General features: G+C 44.3%; 1 long non-coding RNA gene across 1 annotated transcript; it reads right to left on the bottom strand.

Annotated features, from left to right (window-relative positions):
• Window positions 1-13,344: 13,344 nt before the first annotated feature.
• Window positions 13,345-22,914, bottom strand: LOC109323879. The gene is made up of 3 exons (XR_002104765.1): window positions 22,904-22,914; window positions 17,452-17,455; window positions 13,345-13,429 (listed from the first exon to the last, which is right to left on the bottom strand). It is a non-coding gene; the product is annotated as an uncharacterized LOC109323879 (long non-coding RNA).
• Window positions 22,915-23,555: the final 641 nt, after the last annotated feature.

Below are 23,555 nucleotides of genomic sequence, written 5' to 3'. Positions count from 1 at the left end.
ATCCCAAGTCATTTAAGGCACATTATGCCACTGAACTTCCTACAGCAGCTGGAATTAATGTGCATATGCTGGCAAGGCATGCAAAAACTGACATCATTAAAGTGGTACAAAAGCATTTAGCCTGCTTTAAAGTGCTGTGCACACATGCCTCTTGTTTCATGTGCACGTGTCCTATGATACTGTCTGCAGAATCTGTGCCCAGTGTGCAAGGGCTGCTCCACACCCAGGCCCTGGCAGCGATGATCTGCACTGTGGTCTTCTGCTTGCCACTACACTGGCTGTGCTTCCCTGTAACAGTGACTGCAATCTGGCCTAGGTAAGCCTCAACCCTTTCTGCACCACTGTGTCATGTGACCACATGGCCAGGTTCACTGCCTTACCAGGGGTTGTCCCATACTAGTCCCTGGGCTGTTGCCTGGACCCCAGCAGGGATGTAGATGATGCCCAAATGGGTGCTGCCACAGGTGTTGTCCATGAGCTCCTGGGACTCTAGCCCTGCTGCATGTGTGGGCCTATCATGCCAGCCAGGACTGGTGGCTCCGTGTTCTCCAGTGCACCTGGGCAGAAGTACAGTGGCTGGACTCCTTTGGGATGACCTGTGTCACATTCCAGGAGCTACTCAACCAACTCTGTTCAAACCTGGAGTGGCAGGCCACCAACATGTGGCCACCCATCTCCATGGAGACCCAGTTGACCATCACCCTCCTCAGGCTTTCAATGCCCACCAGTCTGTGCTTCTTTGGCCACCTGTTTGGGATGGGCAAGGCAACCACTAGGGAGGTCATCCTGGAGGTCTGTGGTGCCCAGTACAATGATCCCCTGGACATGGTGGCAGGATTCTGTACCCTGGGCTTTCCACACTGCTTCAGTACCTGGATGGCACCCACATCCCAATCACTTGCCCTCCTTTTGGGCATCACCCATACTACAACCACCAGGGATTTCATTCAGTTGTGCCTCAGGCTGTGGTGGACCACTGGGGCACCTTTACAAATGTCAGTGTCAACAGGGCTGGCAGCACCCACAAGCAAAAGAACTTGTATATATATGGTGTGTTGTGTTCTTTTTTGATCTAGTCTGAATCTGAACGTGTGGCTGGCTTTTTTTGTTCTGTGTTGCCTCTAGTCTGTATGTAACTTTTTAAAACTAACTATAACTAATAATATTAATGACTAATGTAATAACTATACAATCTCTTCTATGAATATGTGATTTTTCTTCTTCTATGTGTGCGTGAGTGTGTGTGTGCAATGTGTGCTTCCCTGCAGAGTGATGGGTCACACTGCTAGGGAAAACACTGAGCTTTCTCTTTTAAAAGTATTGCAAAAAATTTAAAAAAATAAAAAAAGAGAACAAATATAAATTGAAAGAATTGAATTGGATAAGTATTAAGTAAAAAGATTCTAAGCTAAGCTAAACTAAGCTGAACTAAACTAAACTATATCCTATCCAATCCTTTTTAAGGACAAAAAGGAGCAGGGAACTGACTGACTAGGAAGCAAGCCAGGCAGTCCAGCACCTTTCTGACACTGTTGCTCTCTCAGAACTTGCTCACAAAAGGCACAGCAAGCCTGCAGACAGAGGCTTTTCTGACTTTTTATGTCCCTCCCCCAGGCATGGTGATTGGGCAGTCAAAGAGAGAGCACACTCACTGGCCAACTAGAGATGTCTTGACCCCTCTGCTCCTCCCTCCACCACTCCCCCACCCTTTTCTAAGTTTCTGTGTCCCCATAAAGACTATCCTCTGAATCTCCAAATCATTGAATCTTTTCTGAATCCTTTCTGTATCGATTTAGAGGCTCTGAATTGATTCAGAAAGTTGTAAGCTTCCGGGGATTCAATTCAGATTCGGAGATTTAACCTCTGAATTAGGCTGAATCAAACTGTGAACTGAAGCTTCACACAGCCCTACTGCACAGTAGTGTATTAGCATTATTTTTGCCTGGAATGCTACTGTGCAGTTAGCATTTTGTGTAGACAAGCCCACTGTGGAGTAAATAAGTCTCCTGTGTTGTAAAGCATCTTGTGTAGATGTACCCACTATTGAGTTAAATAGTACTGAATAGAATGTTTCTTATTGGTTTCTTATTCATTCACTTTGTAGTTCTGCTCAGCCTTGATCACAGACTACTGCAGTTTGAATCCCGTCTGCATCAAGAGGCAGGACATAAACACACAACAAATCCAGCTATTGTGGCAGTTAATGGGTAACTCCATTACTTGTACTGAATGCCCACAGACATGAAAAAGTATTATGGATTTAGACCTCTGTAAAGCAAGTGCTCTCACTCTTGATTTTAACTAAGTCTGAAAAGTAATTTAATGTTAGATCTAATTGAAACTCCTACACAGTATATTTGCATATAGTCTATAGAACCTCTTGGGGCCTGATACTCCTCTTACAAATTTTATAGCTGAATGATTTCATTGAGATTAGTGTAGTTATGCCTAATCTACAACCGTTATGAGTGGAGAATCAGGTTTTTGGTAGCATGAGTGCAAAAATCCAAGAAGTGAGATGCTGGTCAACAAATCAGATGAAATTATAGTTATTTCACTAGAATATCATGGAGTAACTTGCATATACTAATTTTTTCTATTGCCTCTAATAGCTCTTGGGCTTTTAATGAGATATAGAATGACATTGTCAACTTGGAGAACAGGGAATTATCATCCAGTTTACCAGTTGTAGTTGACACGAAAAACTTGGTTTGTTGTCAAAGCTGTAAAGTACCTTATGTTTTAGTGACAACTTTTGTCAAACATTGAATAGATAAGGATAAGAATGAATGTATTATCCCCATAACACAATGAGGTCTGGTCCATGATGAAGGCTGCTTGGTGTGATAGTTCTACTACTACTACTAATAACATAACTGTTACTATTAAAACTACTAAATGGTAAACCTAGTTGGTGTAACTTTCCCACTTTCTTTCATTCCTCTGGTGGATTTGCTAGCAATGGTGTTTGTTAAAATCTCCATGGTTTCCATACAAAATTTTAGTGTATGGAATTTTTGTAATTTACCTCATATTTATCAGGTGTGTCAGTTTATAGTGGCCACATTTTCTCATTATTACATACAAAGTTTAGATACTTTGTGATGGCTAGGATGAAAGAACCTTACTAAAAGTTGTGAGGGAAATGTGTCAAACCCTCTGACTACTACCATATGCTGCTAATCAATGGGAGCACCAATGATACTGTCAGAGGTGATCCTGAACAGATCAAGAGCGACTACAGGGCTCTGCATGTAAGGGTGAAGGGGATGGGGTCCAGGTTGTGTTCTCCTCAATCCTTGTGGTCAAGGAAAAGGGCCCGGGCAGGAGTGACACATCCATCAGATCAATGCATGGCTGCACAGGTGGTGTTGCCAGCAGGGTTTGGCTTTTTCAGCCATAGGATGTTGTTCCAAGCAGAAGGATTGCTGGCAAGAGACTGGATCCACCTGATGAAGAGAGGGAAGAGCATCTTTGCAGACAGGCTCACTAACCTAGTGAGGAGGGCTTTAAACTAGGTTCAGCATGGGATGCAGAATGAAGCCCTGAGGTAAGGGGGAAAGAAGGACTGGGAGGAAGCAGAAGCAGGAGGGGGCAGCATTATGCAAATAGACTTTTTACCTACTGCTTTTAATCTTATGTATTTTCTTCAGGTTTGCATTGCCTTAAGAATCTCCATTCTGTATTGCTCTGTAGCTTGACATAAATGCTCAACCTTTGTATGCTGTATATGTGAAAGAATGGGTGAGAACATGTCTGTGGAAAAGAAAATCATCACCTAGTGACTGGCTGTAGAATGCAGACATATGAAAGACCAAAACAAGACAAATCCACCCCAGAACAGCAAGAGAACAATGGAAATCAACCTTCAAGGAAATACACAGTGATAACACAGCAAAAGCCCAGAGGACTGGGTTAATTGACAAAGCTATAAAAGATGGGGCGAGACATATCAATTTTGGGTCTTATTCTGGATGTCATCCTGGAGCATTGGTTCATGTGACAAGATGGATTCACAGAAGCCAGGCTCCTACTCATGATCAACTCAGCTGGCCACTAAGTTGATCCTAGCACTGATAAGACTGGTAATGTATACCAGCGCAAAACAGAAATTGGGGTATGAATGTGTGTGGGGGGGGTGTTAAGTACTTAATCAATAAACATGGCATCTTTCCTTATCTTCCCTCATAAGGGAATCCCTCACTCATGATTTGAACGATTGACAATTTATCTAACATTTAAGTGATGGAGAATTGTGAAAGGGAGGATGCAAGGTTATGGAAACAAGTTTATGGATGTCTCTCAGCTGTAGATTACCTGAGAAACTAGGGAGGTAGTTTAGGATCTCCTATCCTGCCACTAATCTTTGGCTGTAGCTGTCCCTGAGAGTTAGAAGGGGAAATTTAGGTGTTGTGTGGTTGGTGAGCCTAGATTTTAAGATTTATTGTGTGACTAAAGGCAAGTGGACTTTAAGGTGTAGAAACAGAGGTGGTATCTGAATAGAAGGTTGTAAGTAGTATAGGAATGTATTAATTAACATCTAGCAAAACAGGTTAGCAGTTGAAAAATCCTTAGTGTCAGCTGTCTGTTGAAGCTTTGCAGATGGCTGTTATGCAAAAGATAAAAACAAAGACTTGAGGGTCCCCATCCCCATCCCTTGGGGAGAGTTCCCAAGGCCACCATGGACAGAGGGCATACCAGTAGCCCATCTCATGTACCCCACTGGAGAGGGGCTGTGGTCCTTGACTTCCCACTTCCAGACTGACACCTAAGAGAGAGCCTCAGAAGTGAAGATTGCATCCTGGCCAAATGTAAAATCACTTGTCACCCAAAGAGCAAGTTTTGTCCAAGACACTACAGACTTTCTATAGAAACTTAAAAACATAGACCACCTTCCCAGCAACACCCTCCTGGCCACCCTGGATGTTACCAGCTTATCCTGCACCAACGTCCTACACCAGAATGGCATCCAAGCTTGCCTTACATATCTACAAGAACAAGATTACAACTCAGAATACAGACCCAAAGATGTTACTGACCTTATACACTTCATCCTCACACACAACAATTTCACTTTTAATAACCAACACTTCCTCCAGACCATGGGCACAGCTATGGGCACCAAAATGGCCCCACAGTGTGCCAACCTTTTTATGAGCTTTTTTTATGCTTGCCTAAGTGTCTTGGAATATACTTTTAATATATCTTTCTGCCTTGTGGTCAGTAGCTCTGCTGAAGCCACAGGTTAAAGCCTTTATTCAGCTGCAAATCCAGTGCTCCCCAAGAACCAAATACAGTCACCCTAACACAATCATCACCCCTCCATCCAACTATCTCTTGAATACTCCAGCACCAATATATGATTTTTAGACATGATGATCAGTATCAAGCATGGTAAAATACAGACCATGTTATACTAAAAAGCCACAGACCAACATACATATCTGCACAGAACCAGCAATCACCCTAAACACACCAAGAAAGTTGTGATATACAGCCAAGCCCTCAGATATCACCAAATCACACTCGGGATTGCCACCTCACCAATCTTAAAATGGCTTTCACCCAACAAGGACACTCCTCCAGAGAGATAGATCACACGTTTGAAAGAGCCACCTGGATACCACATGAAGAGTTGCTACAGTACAGAAGAAAACCCCCCATGAATCGCACAGCATTAGTTATGACATATCACCCCTCCCTCGAAACCATATAGGAAATCCTCAAACAATTGCAGCCCCTACTAGAAAGACAACCTATTCTTCAAAAGATCTTCCCAGAACCACCCATCCTAGTCCTTAAACAAGCACCAAACCTCGCTATTCTCATCACCAGAAGCAAACTTCCTCAGGCCCAGAACACATTATATGGATCCAGACCATGCCATGACAAGAAATGCAATACCTGCCAATGCATGACCACCCCCACAATTACTACACTCCACAACAGAACCATCAGCATCCCTGCATCTTACACCTGCACCTCCATAAATTTAATATATCTCATCCAATGTACCAAATTCCCTCATGGAAAATATGTGTGGTGGCACATTTCTTACAGGAAAACCACTCTCTCTCCAATCTCTCAGTTCTAATCCTCAAAGGAAACTTACAGAACACTTCTCAGAGATGAGCCTATGAACTTAACTTTATCAACTTCCTGGATACAAAAAATCATGGACTAAATATAAACATTGGATTTATGACATGTTATAACCTGCCTGACATCTGACTCCTTAAGTAACTCTCCACTATTTAACTGCTACATTCATCCACCTCCTCCTCCACACTCAGCCTGTCTCTCACCCACTGACTCCTCAATTTACATCTTCACTGACTGCCTATCTTGCCTACATACCAGCCTAGCCTCTGGCTTCTTTACTATTCATTCCATTCAGAAAGTGCACACACCAACTGCAGAGACTTCCTCAGCCTTACAAAGTGTTTTTAAACCTGAAAGCTGGATATTTTTTTTCGAACTATTTAAGATGGTCTAATAAAATATATCAGATTCACCCAAATAACTTTTGCTGCCTCTTGTAAGAATTGACAAGCTGTGAAAGAAAGATCAAGATTTGCTGGATGTATTGGTTTGCAAAGTGCAAGGCAGGAAATGCCACTAATGAGAATGGATTGAGAATCCTGTAGACCAGAAAGGATACAGTTAAGATCTGGTAAAGGAAAAGAAAGCTGGAAGTTAGGTAATAGAGATCTTCTGGAGAAAGTATTGCCACCAGAATGGAGAGCGAATTGCTGTTGAGGAATGAGAGATTCTTTAAAGAGGGGTTGAGAACAGACTCACAGAAAACAGAAGAATTGAGAGTGGCTATTAAAGAGCAGAGCCCAGCCAGAGTTTGTGAGAGCATGGAAAGCCAGGGACTCAGTCTGAAAGGTATGTGAGGCAGAGTTAGTGACTTGGAATCCAGGAAGGGTTAGATCAAGAGAGAATAGAACTAGATGGAGTCCAGAGGCTCTGAGGGGACTCAAGAGAGAGAGAAAGATTGGATGAAGGATCTGCAGGGACCTAGAAGATGAAGTGATCTGTCAGTCCAGAGAAGAGGCACAGAGAAAAGACCACTGTTAGAGCTGCCAGAGCCAAGAACCTGCAGTCTCAGTTGGCCTGAGGAGAGGTAAGGAAGCCCAAAAGTGAGAAACTGTGCCCATGAGGAGTGAAGAAGGCCAGAGCAGGAGAGTGGAGAGTTTGGTCCTGGGTATGACCTGAAACTACTACCCTCTTGTGTGTGGTTAGTTTGTCTGAGCTATCTGTAGCATGGTAATCTCTGCAAAATGCCACATAATAACCACACTGGGGAGTAGGCAGGGCAAGATGCCTTAAAACCCTAGCTCCCACCACCTTGTGGGTTACCCTTCTTTGGGAAAAGGCTAGGGGGAGCATTCCCCAACAGAAAAACCCTTAGTGAAGACCAAGGAAAAGAGATTTGTGGCAGAAATATACCTTGGTACCACGTTGAGAGGAGAGTGGAAGAGAGTGATAATGGAATTTTAGAAAGAATTGTTTTATAGTAGAAAGAAATACAGCAACCTTGAAAGACAGTTGTAACTTGATCTCAGAGAGTGCCTGAGGTGGTTAAGTATAATACTTTATATTGCTTGTCCCATTAGAAGTCATTAGCAAAGAAAATTAAGCCCTGTGCTAGAAACTGTGTGAATGTTTGTAACAGAAGCAGAGCTTAAAGAGTCTAATGAGTAAGTGGCTTTGCAAACACTATTAAGGTGTTGGTGCAAAATAGAGAGTGTGAGCAAGGTGGTATGTTTACTTTGTGTGTGTCTTGCAAGTCAGAAAAAAACTGCTGGAAGTGTAAGTATCTGCAATCTCATTGGTAAAGGAGGTGAGAATTTTTTTTTTTAACCTTCCCTCACTCTCCAGGAATAGTGTGAATCTTTTAGAGAGGAAAGTGTTAACAGCTTGTTCAGACAAAAAAAGATGGTTCTGAAAACAGTGTCAGTTATTAAGGCTCTTAATGCAATTGGTAGAGTTAATGGGTGTGTGTAGACAACACGGGCATTAATGGAGAGCGCCTGAAAAACTTAACATGGCTTTTTTTGGTGGATTGCAGTTCTGTTTGCACAACACTGCATTGCTGTTCACATAAATGGCACTTTTGACCAAGCTAAGACTCATGTGTCATTCCCTGCAGATTTCAGCAGGGGGAGTCAAATACCAATTTACCCCCTAGAATATCTTTCCTAATGTATTACAGCAGAGGGCACATGTAAACCACCTATGCTTCCCAGTCCCCACCCCTGGACACTCACTGGGCAGTCCTGACTCTCACTGAGTCTCCCCTGAGCATGGTCATGGTCACCCCAAAATCCTTGTCACTTGCACCCACTTATGCTTGTTTGGTCTGATCTCTCTTCATCAGTACATGATCCCAAAGACCCCATCCCAATCCCAAAGACAAGCTGCTTGAATCCTCCCCTCTTGTTCCTTTCCCTTTTCATCCCACCATGTTACAAATATATGTGTTCTTTTTATTTTCCTTTTACTATAGCTGCTTTGATAACTGCTATGATCTCCTAGAGTAGCGGGTGAGTGGGTAGGTGGGTGGGTGTTTGTTGCCACCCAGTTGATTGGTGATTCCTGTCAATGTTGGTGGTGGTGAGCATTTCTGGCTTTTTTTGGGACTACATTTCCCAGCATTCCCTAGCTCATTGATCTTCATAGTTTCCAATGGGGTTTCCATTGGAGCCCTCCTGTTCCCTAGCCAGGTCCAATATCAATTTGTTTCTGTAGTGCCACATACAGTTTTTGAAGGTGTGTTGTGAATTGTTTTATAAATGATTTTGGAATGTTTTTCATAAATGTTTTTGGAATGTAGTTTCTGTTCAGCTTGTTTCTACCCCCTCCCCCTCCAACCTAGCCCGCCAAGAGCTCTAATATAATTATCATTCCTTCTCACCCACGTGTGTATGTGTGTGTGGGGGGGCTCATTCAGATGTGGGTGATGGTGCATAATGCCCCCTCCCCCAAATGACTCAAAGTCTGGAAGCAGCAAACTCCTAGTCCAGTCCAGATTTCCTCCCTCTTCCCCTAACCATTGTCCCTTCTGCCCCTGTAGACAGATGCAGATTTAAAGTGTAATAAAAATGAATTTATTTTACAGCAAAGCACTAGGTCTTCTTGATGGGAATATATCCTGCCAGACAATCGTGCACAAGGGCTGCCTGACCAGCCTTTCCTTGAGGATATCTCCTCGATTCCCATGCTGCTGCCACTGCCCCACATCTCTGTTGTCTGGCCACTGCCTGTCACACTTCTTCCCACAACTCCTTTAAAACCTCTCCACAGCTCTCACAGATATTGTGCAGCACACAGACTGCCACTATAAAGGCCATGCTATTTTCTTGCTGCATCTTGAGGCAGCATGTAAGAGCCCTCCATCATCCTCTCAGTTAGCCAAATGCACATTCCATGGCCATCTTGCAACTGCTCAGGCGGTAGTTAAAAGCCAGCTTCTGCCAGTTGGTCATGTTCTCTCCATAAGAGCTCATGAGCCAGGGCTTTAAGGGGTAGGCAGTGTCTGCTAATATAACTGGGGGAGCAGTGACACCGTGGATCGCTGTCTGCTCCATGCTGAGTGCATAGTGTCCTTTCCCCATGAGAGCAGGAAGAGGGGAGTTTCTGAACACCACAGCTTGCAGAAGCATGGAGGCATATCCTTTCCTGTTTGTGTGTATCCTCCCCATCCCCACAGTGCACAGCACTGTGATGTGAGTGATGTCTAAAGCCCCCACACAGTTAGGGAACCTCTTCTCATTAAAGCTACCTATGACTTGTTGCAGATTTGCTGGGTGGATAATTTTTTTGCTGTGATCTCCCTAAGTATCTAGCATGCCTCATGAGTTGCCAGCCTGACCTGGCCACATAAAAACTGGTTCCCAATGAAGTGGAGACTGGATGCGCTTGCCAGTTTTATGATGGCCATTGCAGCCCTATTGTCTGGTGGGATAACCTGATGCATGTTAGTGTCCTGCCTCATGACGTGTGGCCCCAGCATCAACATCTCCCTTTTCATTCAGAGCATCTGCAACCACTGGTGGCTGTTCCAAGTCAACAGCATAATTTGATCCCACCAGTATGAGATGTCCTTGTGGGATCACGCTGTGTGGACTCTGGTCCTCCTCTGGTTTCTCCACAGAGCCCGGTCAAATTCCACTTCTTCACTTTCCTTTGTGTATTCCAAGTCCTCTGAGTACCTGTATCTTCTTATTGTCATTAATGTTGTTAAAGCAGGAACACATCTTGTGACTGAACACTGTAGCACAGTTCCTATCCTTCTCAAGCATTCCAGCAGTAACCCCAAGGTAAACAACATTTGCAGAGCAGTACAGCTACCTTCTCCTCCTCCTGCTCCATGTCCTCCATGTCCTCCTCCTTCCTCATGTCCTCCATGTCACGTATTTCATCCTCATTCTCCATTTTGCCCCTCTCTGTCAGCAGCGGCTTTTCACCCATCTGCACCAAGCGCAGGTTGTTTTGTGATCTGAAGCTTGGTGTAGCTGCTTTTTCAACACTTCACCTGGGCACCCCAGGGTATTGGGGATTTTTACACCCTTTCATCCTATAATCAAGCTTGCAAACAAAAAATGTTTTGCCTACTCCTCTCCTAGTAATGTAGGCTGCCCAAAACTTTTGCCAGTTCAGGCAAAATAGGCTGTATTTGTGCAATACACTTATTTGGCACAACAGGCAGGTAGGTATCAATTTGTGCAACATTCTGGGCTATTAAGCAGCCATCCCAAAGTACAGTGGCCTTATTTACTCCATCACCAGGTATTTTTTGCTGTTAACTGGGTGTTTCATCACTTTTGGGTGCTTTGACACTTACAGGTAATGACTTCAACAATTCTTGAAATTTTTCCAGAACCTCATACAAACACAAACTGAATATAAAGGCATCCCCCTTTCACAAATTGCTTGTTCTGTTGACTACAAATTGGTTCACTATGTCTCAGAAAGCCAAGGCCAACTGCATGGTGCTAATGGCTCAGGAGGCTACCATCTCTAAAGCCTGTGGACCCAAGTGGACCTGAAAAGTACTTGAGGACTTAATTGACATTTGGTCAGAGCAAAGGATCATAGGCATGTGCAGTTTAAGACCTGCTTTGCTTGCACACAAAACCAGGGACTTTACAAACTTTTCTGCCTTCTTTTTGCATTTTTTCCCCACACCAAGATGAGGCTGCTGGTGGGGGGTGGGGGGATTGCCCCACTCAAACACTATAAATTGGGGGAGCAGAGGTCGGGGTGCGCATTCACTGTATTGATGAGGGATGTTTGAGGTGAGTGAGGGACGACAGCACAGGAGGGTCGGAGAAGGACTCATCCCAGTCATGAGACTTGTCCCTGGGGAACACAGCAATGTGAATCCAGGTTTTAAGAAGAAGGCAGGCTGATCAGGTGGGGTGCAATGAAGCTTTGAGTGCTATCTGATGCCTGCTCCTCTGTTACATGCAACTCAAAGGAGCACAAGGTGATGTGCTACATGCCACCTTTTTAAAGTGATACCTGACACTTGTCTGTGCCCAAGGATGGCAGGATCATTCCTAGGGGGGCATGAATACAAGTGACTGCCCCAGGCACAGCAATCTGGGAGCCCCACAGAGATGGGCAGAGTGGACAGGGTGACTCCTCAGTGCCACTGTCTTCACATCCAGACACTCATCAACTCCCCTCTTCTGCAGTAACCATGGCGGCACACATGATTGGGTCTGCATGGGAGATAATTTGCCCAAAGCTCTGCACCATTGGCATACCATGGTGGGTCAAGCTCCAGGGGACAAGGCTGGGGTGCCACCACCCTTGCTTCTGGATGCACCTGCCTCAGACAAGACCCCTTCTCTGGTGGTTTCAACAGCAGGGGAAGAGCAGGGGGTGGGCAGCATGAAGTGGTGGCACTCCCTTCACACCTGTCAATTATGCCCCCTTCTTATCCATGCTGGGGCGAATGCACCACCCACCACATTCGGTACATCACTGCCCTGCACCATAATAGAGTCATCTCCCTTTGGCGGGGGATGTATTGTTTAGTTCAAATTTATGGTAAACGGGGCCTGGTGGAATTTTATGGACATGAATGAAGGTATGCAAGGAGCACAAGAGGCACCAATACAAATTCTTATGCTGTTTCTATCCTCCTTTCCTCCTTCCCTCTGGTTTTTAGATCCCCTTCCACTGCTTGCTGCAGGCTGATTGATCCTTGTTGGTGTGACAAGAGGATGGAACAGAAAGGAAGAAAGCAAAAATGAACAAGATGACAACACTTCCTTCAGGATTCTATCAACCACTGAACTATTATGCATTATAATTATAGTTGACTTTCATCCTGACTTATATATACTTATAATATAATAACAGGTAATTCTAATAATAGGAGGCAACTATTAATTCCAATAGTAATTTATTAATAAGAGTTTATAGTAATAGTGATATTAATGATGATTTATTAGTGGTCAATAATGATTGTAATGTTTAATTCCTTATCACAGCATTTCAAAGCAGATAGATCTGCCTTATCACCCTGCACGCATCTCACACATCCTGGGCTTCCCCTGTACATATATAGCCAGTGTATGATATAGATTTATGTTATATAGACTTATAATTACAGTTCGATTCCTTACAATGAGAAAGCAGATACTGAGCATAAGGCAGGTGATTATGAGTCCTCCCTGCCTCTTTCCCCATAGGGGGTAGGGATGAAGGAAATGCCTACCATCTGGTTCAAGCTGTTCCCTAGGTCCCTCTATTTTGCAGATCCATTTCATATCATTCTAGCACTCCTTCAGGTTGCTGGCCATGTTTGCTAATCAGCATATAATGGAATTGTAATTAGAGGATTGCTGTGGGCAGCAAATGCAGAGCCTTTCTTCTTGGTTACTGGTCAACACCTCCGGCAAACTCCCTCCAGGGATCCAGGTAGGAGGCCCAGGCCTGTGGGCTTTTCACTCCACTTGCCCACCTATGCACCTCTCCATTGCACCCTTAAAACTTTTGAATCATTGCTGGCCACAAAGCAAGCTGTGCTCCTGAGCTATGACCCTGTATGACACTTCATATAGTCTTCTCAACCTTCTCATTACTGGCCATGTCCCAGCAAATTTGGACTGGGATATGTCTTTTGACTAAGGGAAAGCTTTTTGGCTGGGAAAAAACCCTTCCTGCCTTTAATATATAGTCTTCTCACCCTCCACCTGGTTACTTAGCCACTGCAGTGGCAGAAGATGAGGCTTCTTCACTGGCTTTGGCCTGACCATCAGCACTTGCCCTGAGCCTTACACCTCTCCATGCCTTACACTTCTTCATTCCTTACACCTCTCAGTTGCCCCCTTTTAACTTTGGAATCATTGCTGGGGGAAAGTTTCTTGCTGGGTGGGGAAAACCCTTTCTGCTTCTCTCCCTTCTCCTTCTCCTAGGTTGCTGGCCAATACCTCCTCACTCTGGGTAGGAGGCTTTTCACCCCACTTGCTCTCTGACTTACACCTCTCCCTTGTACCCTTGCAACTTTGAAATCTTTGCTGGCCACAAAGCAAGCTGTGCTCATGAACTATGACCACTGTAGTGGCAGAGGGCTCAGGTCACAAGTAGTGCCTTCCACTAAGGAAGTTTGAGTTTTGCCTCTGAATATTAGAGGTCTTCTTCTAGGTTGCTGGCCAAGACCTCCACAGTCCAGGTAGTAGGATCGTCACCTCACTGTCTCTCTGCCTTACACCTAATACCCTCCCTCTGGTTAGCTTTGACCAGTGCATTGGCAGAAGCTGAGCCTTCTTCACTGGATTTGGCCTGAGCATCAGCTTGATTTGCACAAGTTCTGCAGGCCCATTTCATACTGTCTTCTCACCTGGTTACTGGCCATGTTCCAGCAAATTTGGACTGGGGTACAGGTCTTCTGACACCCACCAATCACTTTTTCTCCTTGAGGTTTCTGTCTCTTAAGTTTCTTCTCTGACTTGAGGAAGGAGGGGGGATTTTAAATAACCTAATAGATAATAGAACCCCACCCCCACCTGAGGAGGGTATTTGGGGGGCAGGTGGGTAGGAGGACATTCATCTGGACCTGAGGGGACCCCAACCATGCCAGGGGGCCCCCACCTGAGGTGTCCCCTCCCTAACTAAGCTTTGTGGGTGGGTTTGCTTGTTTTCTTGCAAGAAAATGCTACTTGTCCATGGTTCTGAAATGGAATGTGATGAAGGTCTGCAATATTGCAATATTGAAGGAAGTCATGTAACCATTCACTCAAAAGTTTCAAACTACTTGCATAAAACTTACCATTATGGTGATGCTGTAGCTGTCACTGGGAGCTATGGCCACTGCAGTGGCAGCACATGGCAGGGGGTGCAGGAGCCTCAAGAGTCACAGGAGGATGGGAGGGTACATGGGTGGGGGGGAGGAGATACAGTATCGGTGGTGGTGAGGGGCTGAATAGTTAAGATGGGGTAGAAAATTAAAGGATTACTTCTCTCCCCAATTTTAAAATAATACTACTACTACTAATAATAATAGGTTTGAGCAGACCTGTCCTGACCTACCTGAACTGTGTGCTGTGAGGGAGGAGGGAGAAGTGAAGGCGAGTAAAAAAGAAGACACAGTGGCACCTACTGGCTAGAGGCTGGAACATAGTGCCCCCTTATGGCAAAGGGGATTAATTAGAAGTCTGTGGAGTCTCTGACTGTTTGCATGAACAAAATCCACAGTTGGAGTGGCATAACTGGAAAGCAATACAAATTAAAATATCTCTGACTAGTGTTAGTTTAAGGAGCTAAATGGACTTTAAACCATCTCTGAGTAGTGTTAGTTTAAGAAGCTAAATAGATTTTAAAGCGGTGGGAAATCCTAGGCTGTGCAAACACAAATGTAGTTACATCAATGTAAATGGGAAATTTTGTTTCATCTACATGTGGCCAATCAAGAAAAGTAAATGAAAGCATTTATTAAGATGCAGGCAGAAGGAATTAAATGTGGCAGGATACAGGCATGTGTTTTAAATGAGAAATCAAACTCCTCCCCCACAAAGGCAGTGCAAATATTCACTAGAGCTGAAATAAACTTTCAACTATAAGTTATAATAGATGGTTTAAGTTAGGAAATGATAGTATAGATGTTTAATATTTACAGTTTCCTGATTTGGTCTGTTTTGAGGGCAAAGAAGAAAACCTGAAAACTGACTATAAACTTCAGAGCTTTAAATGCAGTAACAACTTTTGTAGCTCCTGGTATAACAAAATACTCTGAAGCTATAGCAGGAGGGATAAAATGATTTTTAATATTGAATTTGGCTAATATAATATTTTGGTTATTTTCTTAGCACAAAAGTGCTGGTATAATTTTGAATTGATATGCATGGGAACAATAGTACAGTTTTATTCAAATACCTTAAAGATTTTATAATGTCTCAGCAATAAAGCTATGGAAAAAAACCTTTAAATAAACATTCTGAGGGGAAAATTTGTCCCTCTAAAAGGAAAAACTATTTTTAAAATGACAGTTTGGTTAAAGTGTAAAAACAGCATTGGCTTCCCTTGATCTCACATTTTGGTGAAAAAAATTGTAAAGGTCCCATTTCCAATTACCAAAATGGTGCAATGAACCATTAAAAACACTAAAATAAATATAAACAATCCTTGTCACTTTACATACACACACACAGAAAAATACCCCAAGAATTGTAAAAATATGTGCATTGTTACTGCATGTCAGCATTGTAAATGTGTAAATATGAATAAGAGAACTCCTTACTGCAAGGAGTTTTCCTTGGCAGATGTGTGTGTTTTCTCTTGCAGAAACATAGTGTAAAATTCAATCTAGTAGCAAAGGTGACTGAAACACTACAATGCCTCATTACCATCAGCAGCATTTTCTTCACCTAAGTCATGGTTTTATCAGCACAGCAAAAATTGTTTTGTTTGTTTGTTTTGTGTTGTTTGTCCTGTTGTGTGTTTGTTTTTTGTTTGGTTGTATTGTTTTAAGCTGCCAAAGTTTAAATGTATATGAATGTCATAATGATGTGATAAAAACCATTAGCAATACTCCCTTTAAAAATTGAATTTGTCCATGGATCCCAGACCAGGACACTTTCCGTCCAGTTTGGACAGAAGAGTTGTTCTAAACTTTGAAACAAAGAACAGCAATTCATATGAAAGTTTCAAGTTGTAAAGTTTACTTGTTTAGCAAAATGGCATTTATTTAAAAATGTAATATGTGCATGTTTAGTAAATAACTCGATGAAATGTTTTTAATGCTAAAGGAAATCTCATTTGTATTTAGATACTATTTATAACACCAACATACTAGGATGCGTATAAAAACTACATTAACCCATAGTTTTACAGGAAAAGCAAGAGCTGATAATCCTAGCGTATCAGTATTTATATAAAGAAGTAAAGGAAATTCTTTATTGATTAAAGCAAAATGCAGAATGGATGAATATGTAAAATGATGTGAAACCCTGAATAGCTAATTATGTCCAACGTGCAAAAAAAGACCTAACCTTCTGAGTATCAATCACTATTTCATTAAAGGAGGGGAGGTCCATGGAATAGGTTACAAATATATTTCATTAATAAATTGTCTTTACTTTTAGACTAACTGTTTGTGAACAATATATACAACCGTATCAAATTTTATTTGAACTGTTGGTGATGGACATGGATCAGCTTAATGCTGTGGAAAATACCACTAACTACAATGTGTATAAATAGTTTGCACAATTAAAAAGAGAACAAAGTAACCCATCAAATATGAATGAAGGAAGCCATTTAACAAATGCAGGAGAAAATATAGAAAGAAAAGTTTGGCAACCTATTTTTATGGGAAATTGATGATCAAGTTATGTATTTATAGCTGGGTAAGATAAAACATACTTTGGATTCCAAGTGAATTGGACTGGGGCCTATCGTTAACCATCTTAGTGCAGTGGTATATGAAATACAACTGGGGAGAAGAATCAAAATGGGTCCATGTATTTCAGTTAAAGTTATTCAATGGTGTATGAAATTTAATGTATTAAATTTATTTGAAAGCCACAGGTTACCCTAGCCCTGTCACCAGAAGACAGGTTGGCCCCTTTTAAGGCCAAAACTTTCTGGGCACAGAGTGCTGGTAAGGAGAAGGTTAAATGCTGAGCCTGGCCAGCTAGTCAGCTGACCAGAAGGGGCAGGCCAGAACTATAAAAAACCTGGGCAGAGCGGCAGTAGGAGCAGCAGCCAAAAGAGAAGGAGTGCATCCAAGAGCTCCATAGAGAGGCTTTGTAAGTGGTCCAAAGGCTGGAGGAGGGGATCTACAGAAGCCCCTGGAGAGATGGCAGCAACCCCAGAAGAAAAACTGTAGCCGATGGTGGAGAGCCATAGCACGAACCCTGCATAAATGTAAGCTGGCATGCTGCCTTCTTTAATCACATCTTTTTCTGGTGGCAATTATTGCCCGTGGACAGGACTGTTCATATTTCTTTTTGTTATTGAATAACACCAGTGGTTTGGATGAGGCTATCTGGGGAAGGAGGAGGCCTCATTGGGACCCTGCAACTGCATGGGGACCTGGTGCCAGTGTGGGTGCAGGATTTGGGGGTGCATTGATATTTTCAAGGGAGGCTCAGCATGATAGACAGTGGTCCTAAATGTTAGGTTACATTCTATTGTCATCTTTTCTATACTAACTGGAATAATGCTGATTGTAATGTGTTGTTGGATGAAACAAATATATTTTAAATTGAAATCACATGCCTTAATTGCTTCACAATATATAGCTTTGCAAAAATTATAGAGTGATCCGTTCAAAACAAAATGTTTTGAAGGATTAAGGAAGGGAAAGTTTATACAAATAGACTTTTTGCCTATTGTTTTTAATCTTATGTATTTTCTTGAGTTTTTTGCATTGCCTTAAGAAATTCCATTTTGTATTGCTCTGTAGCTTGACATAAGTGTTCAATCTTTGTATGCTGTATATGTGAAAGAATGGGTGAGAGCATGTCTCTGGAAAAGGAAATCATCAGCTGTCGACTGGCTGAAGAATGCAGACAGATAACATATGAAAACAAGAATAATCCACCCCAAAACAGTGAGAGAACAATGACAATTGAACTCCAAGGAAGAACACAGTGATAACACAGGAAAAACCCAGAGAACTTAGTGAATTGACCAGGCTATAAAAGATAGGATGAAACATCAATTTTGGGTGTTGTTCTGCTTGACCTTGCTGGTGCAGGCTGACCCAGAACTTCCCACATAAGGCAGAACCAGCATCATAAAGGGGAGAACACTGGCATAGTCACTGGCTGATGTCATGTCCCTTGACCATCACAGTCAAGGATTTGCAATTAAACATCAGCATGACACTGGCTCTCCCCACAGAACCCTCGCTGTCACATAACTGCTGGAGGTCAGGTACCTTTAGGGGCCACATGGGGGGTAGTAATACTTATGACCCCAGGCTACCTGAAGTGCTTGGGTTGAGACAGGTCAGCCCACTCAGATTGTGCTCATAACAGGAGACAAACCCAGAAGAGCCCTGACTTCCTGGAGAAAGGTGTCTGTGTTATGCTGCTGGGCTGAAGTGAGGCCTGAAGCAAAGACACTATTATTTTACTTATCAGTTTATCTATTTTCTTACACAGCCCAGATGTCATTGATCACAGACCTTTAAAAAGACCCCCAGACTCAGCCAACTTATGCTGGCCCCAGGCTACTTAGTTTTCTTCTTTCACAGACCATTCTACCTAGCACATGAAGCCAGGTGCCTAGGGAAGACCAGGTGCCTACTCTGATCACCAACAGAACACCTGAGTGGAAAGGGGTGGGCTGTAGGGAGGAGGAGCCCCACAGAAGACTCTCAGACATTGTGACATGCACCTGTCTAAATGAACCCTATATAATCAGCAGGGATCCTGGTTTTCTCTGCTAAAAAAAAGCCCATTTTTTTCTGATTAAAAAAATAACCTAAAATCTACATTTTTCCATGATTAGAAGGAAACACCACTAAATAGATAGATTGATCTATCATCAGGGATCCTGGTTTTCCCTGATAAAAATCCCAAATTTTCTGATTAAAAAAACCCCACAAATAAAATTTTCCATGATTAAAATAAAACACCACTATATTGATTGATCTATTGATCAATATAACTTTGTAGTGGTGTTTCATTTTAATCACAGAAAAAAAAATTTGGGTTATAAATTTTTAATTAATATTAATATTAATAATTAATATTTATATTTTATAATATATTAATATTATAGTTTAAATGTATATTATATATTTCTGTTTTAAATCAGAAAATCTAGGGCTTTTTTTTCCAGAGAAAACCAGGACCCCATAATTATGTAATGCTACCTCCTGATATTCTTTATAGTTACACCAAGTTGTAGCAGGTGAGATACAAAAATAGGAGAATAAGGCACTCATTCAGTGTGTGGCACCTGGGCCTACCCCAGAGTGGCTGCTCGGCCCAGGCCCCTCTACAAGCTAGCAAGGGACATGAAGGATAAAAAGAAGGGTTTCTACAAGTATTTTGGCAATAAGAGAAAGGTCAGAGACAGTGTGGGTGCATCCACACATGCAGGCACATGTGCTTGCAGTACCTCAAATAGAAGTGGTGCAAATTTGGGCTGGGGCATTTTGCTTCAGCACGCATGCCAGGACAGACACTTTGGTGTGGTGCAAGTTGTGCCACTTGGGGTAAAATAATCCTGCCTGAATGTGCATCCAGGGGGAGCTAGAGCTTGGGGTCAGCACCTGAGCTGACACCAGTGTTAGGGTGACAGTATTTGGATCTTGGGGGGCACTGGATTTGTAGCTGAATAAAGGCTTTTTTCCATGTCTCAGCAGAGCTGATGACCACAAGGCAAAATGATGTATTAAAAGTAACATTGCAAATGCTTAAGCAAGCAGTCTTCTAACAAGGTCATAGTGTTGTAAAGTATAGAGCCCATTGTGTAAGGAGAACAAGCTGCAGCCTGCCAGCTATCATCAGGAGATAAAGCAGAAGCAAGACCTTAGAGATGAAGAAGGAGTCAGAAAGAACCAGAAAGTGACCAGAGGAAGCGGAGGCCAAAGTCTTATGCAAGCACTCATAACAAAAAGGCATGTAAATGAATGGCATGCATAGGTAATTCCATGCTAATGAAGTGAACAATAAACAGAGGTGGAGCTTGAGTAAGGAGGAGATATGGGTGGAACCAAAGGAGGGGTGAAGGTGGAGTAAATGTTAATGAGCATGAAACAAGGTGTATAGCATGTCAAAAGAACTAATGTTCTCTGCAGATGGTTTATTTTTGGGGGGGGGGGGACCTGGCCCAAAGATGTCTCCATTCTGAATGAAGCTGTTGTGAGCAAAGTGTGCTGGTGTTTGCTCCCTGCTTGCTCTGGCTAATGAGTAACAGGTTCCATGGGCAATTGGATCATCATCTTCCTAGTTGCTGGGTGCCACATGGAGTCAGGGTCTAACACCCAGCAGTGTAAAAAGCTGCCCTCTCCTGGCCCCATCAATACAAAAAGATTCCCTAGCAAATAACTCAGGGCTACTTGCCTTTAGGAGCTTCTGAGGGAGGAGCCTCTGGGAGGAAATTGGCCACATCCTTTGTTGTCCCAGGCTGCTGCTGCTGCTGGTTGTTGCAAGTTGGGTCTTAAGAGCTTCTGGGGAGAAGATGACCAGGCCCCTTTCTGTCTCTGGCTACTGCTAGCTGCTGGCTTGGTCTCAGAGCTTTTGAGGGCAAATTCGCTGCACCTGCTGCTGTTTCTTCCCCCCCCATGGTCCTCTGCCACCCGCTCAGGAAGGACCCATCACACTGCACCCTAGCATGCCACCCCAGCATCTGCACTCCTGTTCTGGCTTGCTCCCCAGCCCACCACCAAGCCATGGGGAGGGAGTCCATGCTGCCTTAACTGACTGTTCCTTCTGCATTTCTCCACAACTGCCTCATCATCTACTTCTGTGTTTGTTTTCCTGTGGGGTGTGGGGGGTACCCCATGGTATTCTTGCAGGAGACCCTGATGACTCCAGCCAATGAGCTTAATTGGTGGGTGAAGTTGGGAGGCAAGGTCTTTTTAGGTCACCTCTCAGCCACTTCTTGCGGGTTGGCCACCCTGTTCTCCCCAGGCCTGCAGCTGGAGGTTCCCCAAGATGCTGAAGTGGTGCCAAGCTGTCTGTTGCACCTTTGGGTCCAAGTGCAAGGCTGGCCCTGGACCTTCTGAAAGTGTATGCCCCTGTAAAGGACCCAGAATTAGTGGATTTTTTCCATGACGTGGCCACTTACATTGGCACCCTCAACCCTTGCAAGTGCCTGGTCCTTGGTGGGGACTTTAACTTCAACTTAGATACATAAGACATGTTGGACAGGGAGTGGAACTAGGCTGCTGTGGGTGTCCTTGAGGAGATCCCGATGAACTACTCCCTGGTGGATATCTGGCATGTTTGTCACACTATTACCCCCCCGCCTTCACCTATATCTCCCTCAGTGTCCCCCTCAGGCACACATATTTTTGGTATCCCACTCAAATGCACTGATTTTGACCGTTTGACCCACATGACAATCCTATCCTGTTTTTTTTCATTAGTTGTCCCAAGAATTTAGTTGTTTCATTCATCCATTTGCCCCTGTAAAAAGGGGCCACTATTTAGCCAGTTGGGCCTTGCCAATGGTAATCAAGTGGACAAATAGATATGAGCTTCTGTGGGCAGGCCAACTGGTACCTGATGACACTACCCCTTGTACCACCTGACTGCTGAAGCAGCCTTGAGAGTTCCCTGCACCCTCTACCAATGCAGTAGTCTGGTAGTGGGGGCTGCTGCCTATGCACCTGCCAGACCCAGATGGGGACTGCACCACTAGTAGAGACATCCACCCCTCTGAGTCAGCTTCCAGTGGGCTATGGGTGCAGAGTTACCCTTTGAGTGGCACTAGTGCGATGTGTGCCCCTGCCCAGCCATCTGGGAAGCTATCACCTGGAAGATGTTCCCAGTGTGGTGGCCTGCTTTGAACTGTCAAAGCATATCCTCCTGGCCGCAATTGGCCAGGAGGTCACCACCTCCAGCTAGGTCCAAGGTGTCAGCTCTGAGCAGACTCCTCTGTCTGGTTCCTGCCCATTGCTTCCCTAGCAGGAATTCTGGTGTTCTCGTTTGAAAACTGAAAAATCCCTGATAAAAAATTCCCAAAAAAGCTCTGTAAAATACCCCAAAATCCATGTTCCTCTACAATTAAAACAAAAGACCACTGTATATATATAGAGTGAGAGACAGCGGTCAGTTGGATAGTGTTTTATTGTTTTATCTACAGTGCTAAAGCAATTTGAAAGCCTACCAGTGTCTTTATTATCATAATGAATTATAAATACCTATATGTTTTGTTTTTTGCCTTTGGTTTTCTTACCAAAGAGCAGTTAGAGCTCTCCTGACTGCTTCACTAACCCGGATGTGGGGACAGCTGGGCCTGCAGCCACAGCTCCTTCCAGAAAGTCTCATCCTGCAGGGGGCATGAAGGGTGTGTGCTGGGGAGGATACGGAGTTTGCAGAAGTGGGGGTGGGAAGAAAGGTGGGGGGTGAGGGTTGCTGTGGTGGGATGTTTGGAGCCATGGGGTGTGTTGGTAGGTGTGGGAAGACTGTGGTGGGATTGTGAGGGGGGCTGCTCAGGATGGGTGGGTCCTCTGCCCCTGCAGGGTGCAGCTCCCCCCATAAAGCTTACTGACTTCTCCCCCCACAGGGGTAACAGCTCCCCGCAACAGGGGCCACCTGGCCCCTGCAGGGGCTACCAAATCCCCTACAGGGCCCAGGTGCCCCACCTCTACTTGTTTACTCAGTCCCCCAGTGGCTGCCCCACCTTGCCACACCCCTTGCTTGCACCCCAGATTGCCATACATCTCATAGAATGCCCCCCCAGGGCTACATCCCACCCACAGGGGCAACAGCCTCCCACAGGGGATACTGACCCCTCAACGTGGTCCACATGGCCCATGCAGTGGCTCAGGGCTTATATGCCCCGTTCCACTTGCTCCCCCAACCTGTCCCCATCCCCCACCAGCTTATTCAGCCCCCCCAATGGCTGCCCTACTTGGCCTCACCCTCTGCTTGCACCCCAGGTTTCCAATGGATGTGTCACCCAGGTGAACCCCTACTTGAACCCCCAGACCTCCCTATTGCTGTCTCACCCAGACCCCCCCCACCATCCCTAGCAAAAAAAAAAAAGCTCCACACTCATCAGCAGTAGCAGAAGCCATCAGGGTCACTGGGGCCTTGTGGCAGAGTCCCCACCCCCCCACACACACAGCACAGGGCAGAGGGGGGGCAATGGGAACTGGCCCTGATTGCCTGAGACCCACACTGCTATTGCCACACAGTGCAGGTGTGGCCCAGGTTGGCAGGGTACTCCATGTCTCCGCATGCTGTTGGGCAGCTGGGGCCACTGAAGCTGTCACCCAGGGCCTCGCACCGCTCAGTCTGAGTGGCCCCAGCCTGATGCAGAGCCATGCAGTGCCCTGCTAACCCAGGCCACACCCACATGATGGGGTGGTGGCAGCGTGAGTGCCAGGTGGCTGGGGCCTGTCC

This window comes from Crocodylus porosus, unplaced genomic scaffold, assembly GCF_001723895.1.
Source record: "Crocodylus porosus isolate Cpor-Errol unplaced genomic scaffold, CroPor_comp1, whole genome shotgun sequence".
NCBI classification, from domain to species: Eukaryota; Metazoa; Chordata; order Crocodylia; family Crocodylidae; genus Crocodylus; species Crocodylus porosus.
The sequence above is the reverse complement of the archived record's forward strand: the minus strand, read 5'-3'. Positions and strand labels throughout refer to the sequence as shown.